At 46.8% G+C, this 10,390-nt stretch overlaps 1 pseudogene across 1 annotated transcript; it reads left to right on the top strand.

Moving 5' to 3' along the window:
* The first annotated feature begins 463 nt into the window (after positions 1-463).
* Positions 464-7,389, top strand: LOC309621577 (uncharacterized protein C2orf78 pseudogene; annotated as a pseudogene). The gene is made up of 3 exons: positions 464-547; positions 3,446-4,195; positions 5,474-7,389. The product of its transcript is annotated as an uncharacterized protein C2orf78 pseudogene (transcript).
* Positions 7,390-10,390: the final 3,001 nt, after the last annotated feature.

Genomic DNA, 10,390 nt, shown 5'->3' with positions numbered 1-10,390 from the left:
TTTCAGAACAACTGTAATAGTTCAAACTAGATGGCTCTTTCCTTCCTAAGGATTATTAATTAAAGAAGATCTATATAGCTCTAAGTATATGATACATAAAATAGAATACTCTGTAGAATATAAGTAACTCTTAGTTCAGTGTATTAATGAACGTCTGTAAGAAATGTTGCAATGATTTCCCTAATGGAAGAGCCTGGGGGAGGTAAATCTGTCTTCTAGGATTTCCTCCCCAGAGCTCAGAAACTCAGGTGTTGTTTTAGCTCTCCTACACTCTCTTCACCCAAGCCCGCCTTCCTGTTGGGGATCGGACCTCCCTATTGGCTCTCTCATACCTTTCAACTGCCTGCTTTGTGACATCACTCTCCTACCAAACCTACTACCACTTGGTAGAGTCTTGGGGTTTCCGTGGAGCTGTTTGGACCAGTAACCAGTGACCTCTGTACTGGACACGTGCGCCGTTCAGCTGCAGCCACTCAGACATCCTCTAGTGTTGTCTCCTCATCCCTTGTACCTGCAGTGGATGCTTCCTCTTCTCTGACCATGTCAGGTAAGAAAAGAAACTTTGGAAAGTTTTGCGTTCGATTTCTTTTGCCCCTAAATTGAGTAGGAGATTCAAAATAGCATGGAATAATGAGGGAAAGTATTGAACTACACGTCTGGAGACCTAATTTCACTTTTGACTTTGACGTTTACTATCTGTGTGACTTTGGACAAATCACTGGCTGTCTCACAAAGCCTGTTGCTTTCCTTAACTGTTACGTTAGGATACCACGTTGGGTTGATCACTCTGATCCCCTTCTTTTCCAGTATTGAGCCTTAAAGGGTACCCATGTAGAAAACGAAATCAGACACTTCTCAAGAGTGTTTCAACAGAAACATAGAAAAGCCAGGGGACATAGAAAACTAGCAATATATACCAAGATGTTTCATCTCTAATGGTCTCCCTCCACTAGGATTTCGACTAGTTGAAAAGAGAGAATAGGGAGAGAGGATGGAGAGTACTGGGCTCTACAGGGAGGCACAGAGTCGAGCGTAAGGAAGTTTAGGATGGTTTTCATTAGCACAGGCCAACAGGCACCAAGAGATGGGAGAAAATGTAAGAATGAAGAGGGAAAGCATAGAGGAGCTCTCAAGAAAAACGGAGTTTGCAATGGAATGCTGATGGGAACCAAAGATTTTCAATTAAAGCAGAAACAGCACAGAGGGAAACCTGCTCAGAGCAGGGCAAAACCAAGTTGATGGTAGCAAACCCTTACATTAACAGACTAAGAAGGAAAGTAAGGCCAGAACAGGGGATCACCAGGAAAGGCAGCTTATCAGAAAAGTCATACTCCGTTTTCTTTCTTTTATTGCCTCTCTGAATACAGTTGGCCACTTGACAGTTTTGAATATAAACATTTTAGAAATACGTTTTAGAAATGATGCCTCCTATAAACAAGCAACCACAGTGGTTATCTAGGGGGCTGCTTTTCAGTGTTTTATTCTTTCTAATTTTTAAACTAGGTAGACATTTCACCAATTCAACATTTTAAGTGATATCTTCTAAATTGAATCAGAAGGACTATTTTCCTTGGTGTGATATGTAGGTTCTAAGGCAAGGCTGCTTTTCATTTTTACAGTTATTTCCTTCCTAACACAGAGAGCACATTGATCAACAGCCATCGTTCGCTTGTAGATCTTAGCTACCGAAGAAGAAGAAGAAGAAGAAGAAAAAGTCAAGCCCCACATCTCTAATTCCCCCCACTTAGGGAATTCCCTGGCGGTCCAGTGCTTAGGACTCGGTGCTTTCACGGCCAGGGCCACGCGGCGCGGCCAAAGAAACAAAACAAACAAACATCCACATTTATCGAAAACCATATTGTGGAGTCCTGTGGATTTTCTTACATTTGAAAATCTTTTTTAATTGGATTCTAGGCATGATGGTTTTTTGAGGTTTTGGGATGCCATCTTCTTGGATGCTGAAGATGATTCTAATCTAAGTTCTAGGATAAATCCAAAAACCTTCCTGATACATTTTAAGCTTCCTTTCTGCTTATTATATAAGCTATATTCATTGAAATATATATTTCTCCTAGGCTTAATACCTCTTACTTGCTGGGTAAAAATATGAAGGAGCACAATAATGAAACTCTTTTACACTTATTATTTTGCTGTCTGCTTCGTACCGGTTTTCATTGAAATACTTGTCTATATGTGTTGTGGCTACCTATACATGCACATTTATTGCATTCTGTTGCTTGTTATGCATTTTTTACTGACATACCTTCTCTGTCTGTATGCATTGGCTAGGAATTCATTCACCTCTATCACCTCCATCGTGTCTTCTGGTTAATAGTATTCACTAAAATAGAGTGGGCAAAATTCACTTTCATAATATTGCATGGATGGTACAGAATGCCATTTGTTAGTAAATTCATTAGGCTTCGATACTTGCCACATACCCCAGTTTTCATTAATATCTATGGATTTCTTTTTCGTTAACGTAATATGCTTGTCATGATTTTTCTTTGTCTTTCTAGAACTTATTGTATCTTCCTCCATATAAATCATACGCAATAGATCAGCTTATTCATCTATTAATTATTACTGCTATTATTATTGGTGGTGGTGTTATAACCACTTTACAGGTGAGGAATCTGAAGTAATCAGATAACTCTTCCCTTTCCAAAAGCACTTAAGAAATCCACTTTCGGGTAATCATTTTGAGGTAGGATGAGAAACCAGGCTTGAAGAGGGCAAAAATGACTCTTTCAATTCACCAGTTGGACTGAGCTGTACGTCACCTCTAGGTAATAGCGTGGGAACTGCACAAGCAAAGGGAGACACTGAAGACGACAATGGTAACAGCCGTACTGTTTTCTAATGGACAAAAAAAATGCCTATATTATAAGTTCTATTTCTCCTGCTTTCTGGCAGTATCATGCTCAGAGTGGAGTCCTGGCAAGGAAGTCAGGATACTTAGGTTCTGAAACCTGGTAATGATACTAACATAATGAGAGAACTTGAACAAGTCAACCCGACCTCTCTGAGCCTCAGTTTCCTTACTCACGAAATGAGACTGAGAACATCGAAGTTCTCTAAGGGCCTCCTAGTTCTAAAATGCTTCCAGTCTAGGAAATAGCATAGAAGTCAATACGAGTGCAGGCTGAAGGGAAAGACAGGGCAGGGAGAAGGTTGCTTCCAGCCTAGAGAACAATCTCTGAACCACACCACTTGGCTCTTCTGCCCGTCTGTGCCCAAGATGGGAGCACAGGCAGTGAATAGAGAAGAGTGGAAAACTGCTCAGTCCTTACAGCCATCATTAACTGTCTGATTTTGGGTTTCTCAGGAAGTAGTGATAGTAGAGGTGTCCTGATAGCAAGAACCTTCAGATGATGCCGTTCCTCAAACGTAGTGAGAATTTCTCAACCTCCCTGAGTTTTTCATGACCCTCTTGTTCTTACAGAAAATTTCCAACATCCATCTCTACTTGGAACTCTAAATTCTCTGCAGCATTCTCCTCCTGTGGTGAGCAATGCAACTTCCCTAACACGAAGTGTCTGCAACTTCTCCAGAGTCTCTGCCCCTGCCGTCAGTTCGGCATCGGCTACTGGTACCCCTTTCCAGACACTCATGGGTAGTGCCTACCTTTACCAACATTCTAGCACGACTATGTTATCTGGAGTTACTGACCACAGCCAGATCTCCACTTCAGCTGCTTCCTATCCAGGTGTTCTTGAGTGGGACATCACAGCAAGCACTGAAAAGAATTCTTCTTCACTCGGAGACTTTACTCTGGCACTCACTGACCGCCACACAGCTGCCTCCTCCATGTTTCTGGCAGCCCAGGATGATAAAACTTCAGACGCCAAGAACATGGTCCCTCTACATCCATCGCTTTCTGCCAGCCTTGCTCAGGGAACACCATCTCAGATTCCAAATCAGGGGCAGAGCCGCCTGTCACTTCCCTGCCAGGAAGGAAGCCAGGTATATTACTGTAACCAAGGCACACTGGGGTCTTTACTGTATGGAGAACTTGGCTCCTGCCCGCAATCCTACGGCTCGGCGTCATACACAGGAAGTCGGGCCTCTGGGCAACCAGAAATGGGAATGGGACTGAAGGAGATTCAGCCCACAAATATCCGACCACCAGCTTCCACCTCTGCAGTCTGCCACCCTGTGTCTGCTCAACGCATCACAGAAACAAGTTTTCAAGGTGAGTATAACAAACGCCAGAGAAAGTTGAAGAATGAGGTCGGCATTCAAAAATGGGGTCAAATCGACAGCTGGGAAGGGGTGTAGAGGCAGGTAGAATTTAGATCCTGAGCCTTTAATAACCACTACCTTCGCTCAGTGCCCTCTGTTTTTAGACTCTATATGAGAACACCTAGGGCTTCCCTGGTGGCGCCGTGGTTAAGAATCCGCCTGCCAATGCAATGCGGGGGACACGGGTTCGAGCCCTGGTCTGCGAAGATCCCACATGCCGTGCAGCAACTAAGCGCATGTGCCACAACGACGGAGCCTGCATTCTAGAGCCCGTGAGCCTCAACTACCGAAGCCCACGTGCCTACAGCCCATGCTCCGCAACAAGAGAAGCCACCGCGATGAGAAGCCCGCACACCGCAACCGAGAGTAGCCCCCGCTAGCCGCCAACTAGAGAAAGCCCGTGCACAGCAATGAGAGACCCAGTGCAGCCAAAAAAATAAATACGTAGAATAAATAAGTTCAAACAGTAAATAAATACATAAACATAAATTACAAAAAAAAGAACACCTAATGCAGGTGGGAAGGTGGGAGGGCCACTGTAGAGGTCATCTATGCTACATGTACAAGAACCCCGAGAGCACACCAATCGGTACCACACTTTTCACTGCTGTAGCCGATCGTTCCCCCTGTACTGCCACACTGTAGCACTCCCTTCCCTCATCTACTGCTATAGTCTCTTCGGAAGGTGTTTCAGAACTCTTGTTATGAGAGTGCCAGTTGAACTGTCCTCACTTCCTTCATTTATACCAGGATTGAAGACCTTGTGGTCCGAGATCCTGTCCAGAGAGCAAGCAGGCTAAGACTCTGTCTTTGTTGATGTATTTCATCAGCAAGGGCTCTACCCCCTCTCCTAGTTCATGGTGTGACGTGTTCTTGGCCTCTCGGGAAAGTGGGGAGAATGGAAAGGACCCTATATGAGAATGCTAGGCTTTGTAAAACATTTCAGGTTTTTAAAAATAAGACTCATTTTGTATTGGACTTATAACAGTCCTATGAAATACAAAGCGAGCCGAGAATCAGCGACAGGAAAGGCTCACCAGTAAGAATTACAACAGTCACCGCTTACCTCGTAGCATAGGGCACTGTCCGTGATCCTTAAGAAGAGTTAGTAGAAATGCCTTGCCCATCTTGCCCCTGAACCCCTTGAAAGGTACACGACTGCTGTGTTGGTGTTTAGGGGGAGCATCTCACTTACCAGGGACTGACTTCTCCCTTGATCCCTTTGTAGGGATGGAGACCTCCCCCCTGGTGATGAAAAATTCCCTGGGATTGCAACCTCCAAGCCAGACGTTTTGTGTGACACAAAGTCAAGAACTCCCCAAGTCCTGCAGTAGCAGAAACAGCCACATACTTGAGAGTAACCCACCATCTGAACTTGGGGACATTTCAGTGACAGCTCCAGTCCAGAGTGCCAGGCGTCTCCTGGCCCTGCCTCCAGCTCCAAGCCAGGGACAAATAGAGAGTAAGCACGTGGATGATATCAAAACCAAGCTTTCAAAGCCTCTGGATGCCTACCAGATCCCAACAGAGAACCAAGATCCTCCACTACTCCCTTTAGGAATCCCTGATATTCACCAGCCGCTGGCCTGCACCGATCCCCTCAGCCAAGAGGAGCAGCCTGGTTCTGAAAATGCTGATCTGGGAGAGAACAGCCGGAGTCGTCAGGACCTAGGGACACTTGAAAATGGGATTGAACCTAGCAGTGGTCTTGCAGACATTACTACACTGGCGGAGGATATTCACCTTCCCCAGCTCTTTAATCCTTTGAAAGATCTTGATCAATCCCAAGGTCCCAACGTGATCAAAGCTAAAGACACCAGAGCCATTAAGGTGAATCAGGTGCAGGAAAAGCCAAGTGTCATAAAGGTTCCCTCTGATCAACCCAGGAAGAACAAACAGAAAGCCTCTGAGCCTATCAGTGGCGCTCCCAAGGCCAAAATCCAGCCAAAGAATCCAGAGTGCCTGTTAGGGGGAGAAGTGGTTATATGCCACGCTGCAGTCAGTGACAGGGCTCCTGTGAACACGGCCAAGCACTCTCAAGGCAAACCTCAGAAAGCTGCATCCAGAAAGATCAGCAAAACTAAGAGCCACGGGCAGGAAAAGACCAAAAGGACCAGAGGGAGAAACAAGGCTGAGGAGAACAAGCAGTCAGGGAACAAAGTCAAGGCAGAAGAGAAGCCAGCAATCCCCCACACGAAGCGAAAGGAACACCAAACTGAGCTTCTCCAACAGAGCTTTCAAAAGCCTCGAACCTCCCTTGGCGTGCGCATGCTGGAGTCTGTGAAGGTTCTTCATGCGCTGGGGAAGAAGAATGAGACGAAAACTGGGCGCTCTTCCTGTCGGCTCTTGGGAAAGTCAAGCAACCCCAAAGACCCCCAGCCACCCCCAGCTATCCAGCCATGGCGGCATACCCCACGTGAGGGGAAGGGTCCTGAGAAAACGCAAGTCCAAGCCCAGAAACCAGACAGCAGTGCTGAAACAGAGTGTCCGTCTCCAGCCCAGTATGAGCGGCCTCCTCCTGGGAAGGTCAAGTTGATACCTCTGCCTTTTTCTGCCTGGGACAAGCCTCAAGCTCGACCCGCTCCTCGGAGGCCACAGTCTCTGGCCTCACATCGGCCTGCTGGGGCTTACCGTGCCCAGCCTGGTTCTACTGACTCAGCTCAACCTGCTGCAGCCAATTCATCCCAGCCAGCTCCTGCCTCTTTGCCAGGCCCCGCCAAACCAGCTCAGCCAACTGTGACCAACCCAACCCAACCGGCTTGGCCCAACCATACCCAGCCTCGTGTCCCTCAGTCTGCTGCTCCTAGGCCTGCACCCTCCAAAACTTCATCTGGCGCTCCTCTCCAGCGGGAGCCTGTTCCCCCTGCTGTGAATAAGCGCCAGTCCCCACCCAAGCTCCAAACCCACTTTCTACTCCAAGACTTCAGCAAGCAACGAGTTCCATGGAGGGAACCCAACGTGCCTGAGCCAGTCATGTCAAAGCCCATCGAACAAGAGCAGAGGCCAGAGCGAGAGGCCATGAAGAGGCGGGCTCAACAACAACGGGAGAATGCTGCCAGATACACCTCTTCGGGCAAGCTGCAATTTTTCACCGAGAGGGAAAACGAAATGGAAATTGCCGACTACTACGGATACGTCAAGTGAGAGCTGCTAGGATTCTTGGTGCCACCTTGGCTACCAGCTGTTCTTCCATACACAGGTAAGACAGGTATAGAACTGAATAAGTAAATGGAATACAATTAATAGACGAGTAACAAACCTTTCGAATTTTCAGATGCTGCTAACTGGGGCGTGAGAAAGGAAGGACTGAAAGTTGGATGGGAGAATGAAGGAAAGGGGTAAAAACTGAGCAAAGAGGAAGGAACTTGGCCCAGGGCTAGGAAGGCCAAAAGAGACGTATGGATTTAGGAAAGGAAGCAGGAGCGAGGATGAAATGGCAGAAGTAAAAAGCAGGGTCAGAGGTCTGGGTTGAAAGAACACAATTGGAGTAGAGTTGAAGGTGACAGAAGATGAGTCTAGGTTTACTAGGAGAAATAGAAAAAGTCTCTCGGGGACGCTGGCCTTAAGTCTCACAACCACCAGATAGGTATTTCAGAAAACAAGAGGTTCAGGACACATCTCTGAAAGGTCTGAGTTGCCTTATTCAGGTGTGACTGTAGTGGGGGAATAGGGAAATCTACCAGAGAAGTGGCTAGGGCTCAGAGTTATCCTAGGGGCAGCTGACGACAGGGGCAGAGCCAAGGGAACTGCTGGATCAGGAGGCCCACGAACAAAGCAGGGGCATAGCCGCCTGTCACTTCCCTGCCAGGAAGGAAGCCAGGTATATTACTGTAACCAAGGCACACTGGGGTCTTTACTGTATGGAGAACTTGGCTCCTGCCCGCAATCCTACGGCTCGGCGTCACACACAGGAAGTAGGGCCTCTGGGCAACCAGAAATGGGAATGGGACTGAAGGAGATTCAGCCCACAAATATCCGACCACCAGCTTCCACCTCTGCAGTCTGCCACCCTGTGTCTGCTCAACGCATCACAGAAACAAGTTTTCAAGGTGAGTATACAGACGGCAGAGAAAAGTTGAACAATGAGGTCAGCATTCAAAAATGGGGTCAAATCGACAGCTGGGAAGGGGTGTAGAGACAGGTAGAATTTAGATCCTGAGCCTTTAATAACCACTACCTTCTCTCAGTGCTCTCTGTTTTTAGACTCTATATGAGAACACCTAGGGCTTCCCTGGTGGCGCCTGCCAATGCAGGGGACACGGGTTCGAGCCCTGGTCTGCGAAGATCCCACATGCCGTGCAGCAACTAAGCGCATGTGCCACGACGACGGAGCCTGCATTCTAGAGCCCGTGAGCCTCAACTACCGAAGCCCACGTGCCTACAGCCCATGCTCCGCAACAAGAGAAGCCACCGCGATGAGATGCCCGCACACCGCAACCGAGAGTAGCCCCCGCTAGCCGCCAACTAGAGAAAGCCCGTGCACAGCAATGAGAGACCCAGTGCAGCCAAAAACATAAATACGTAGAATAAATAAGTTCAAACAGTAAATAAATACATAAACATAAATTACAAAAAAAAAGAACACCTAATGCAGGTGGGAAGGTGGGAGGGCCACCGTAGAGGTCATCTATGCTACATGTACAAGAACCCCGAGAGCACACCAATCGGTACCACACTTTTCACTGCTGTAGCCGATCGTTCCCCCTGTACTGCCACACTGTAGCACTCCCTTCCCTCATCTACTGCTATAGTCTCTTCGGAAGGTGTTTCCGAACTCTTGTTATGAGAGTGCCAGTTGAACTGTCCTCACTTCCTTCATTTATACCAGGATTGAAGACCTTGTGGTCCGAGATCCTGTCCAGAGAGCAAGCAGGCTAAGGCTCTGTCTTTGTTGATGTATTTCATCAGAAAGGGCTCTACCCCCTCTCCTAGTTCATGGTGTGAAGTGTTCTTGGCCTCTCGGGAAAGTGGGGAGAATGGAAAGGACCCTATATGAGAATGCTAGGCTCTGTAAAACATTTCAGGTTTTTAAAAATAAGACTCATTTTGTATTGGACTGACAACAGTCCTATGAAATACAAAGAAAGCCGAGAATCAGTGACAGGAAAGGATCACCAGTAAGAACTACAGCAGTCACCGCTTACCTCGTAGCATAGGGCACTGTCCGTGATCCTTAAGAAGAGTTAGTAGAAATGCCTTGCCCATCTTGCCCCTGAACCCCTTGAAAGGTACACGACTGCTGTGTTGGTGTTTAGGGGGAGCATCTCACTTACCAGGGACTGACTTCTCCCTTGATTCCTCTGTAGTGATGGAGACTTCCCCGCTGATGAAAAATTCCCTGGGATTGCAACCTCCAAGCCAGACAGCTTTCCTATGGAATGACAGAGAACTTGTCAAGGTGAAACACCAGTCTGCGGGAGAAAGGGAGGAAGAGAATGATGGAAATCGTTTCTGGGAAACTATTTTTACATTATGTGTTGTTTGTTCCCGGTAAATAAACTGAAATCTTCTTAACAGTACAACAAAATCTAAACCACTAAAGCCAACAATACAGGAGTATAACGTTCGAAAAAAATTTCTTTGGCTGCGCAGCATGTGGGATCTTAGCTCCCCAACCAGGGATTGAACCCACGCCTGCTGCATTGGAAGCGCAGAGTCTTCACCACGGGACCACCGGGGAAGTCCCAGGACTATCACTTTTAAAGGAGAAGGTACAAACCCCTCGGTTCTATGAACTGGAGATTTTTAGTAAGAAGTCAATATATTTGTTGTTAGGCACATTTTATGTTAGGCTGTCTCCCTGCACAGGATGCAGGCGCCTTGAGAATGGAAGTCATATCCCTCTATAGTACGTCCCTCTTCTTTCTGCTTTGCAGTTTGCTGCTCCACTTGTTCAACCCCACCTAGTAATAACCTATACTTCCCTTGTTCCTGTTTTCCCATCTGGAAAACAGACAAAAGGCAACCAAACAACGCAAAGGTCTCAACAAATAAGGGATATCCAAAACCAGAGATGGCCAGAACTTCTGTACCCCTGATGAAATAGTCCTCATACAAAACCTGATAATCAAATTCCTTAATGCTAGGAATCACAGTGAAAAATAGTATCTGAACTGACTTCTGTCAGATGAGTGAGAACTAAGGT

The sequence above is a fragment of the Balaenoptera borealis genome (genome assembly GCF_965194805.1).
Source record: "Balaenoptera borealis genome assembly, contig: HAP1_SCAFFOLD_1306, whole genome shotgun sequence".
Taxonomy (NCBI): domain Eukaryota; kingdom Metazoa; phylum Chordata; class Mammalia; order Artiodactyla; family Balaenopteridae; genus Balaenoptera; species Balaenoptera borealis.
Note: the sequence above shows the minus strand (reverse complement) of the source record. Positions and strands in the feature narration are given on the sequence as shown.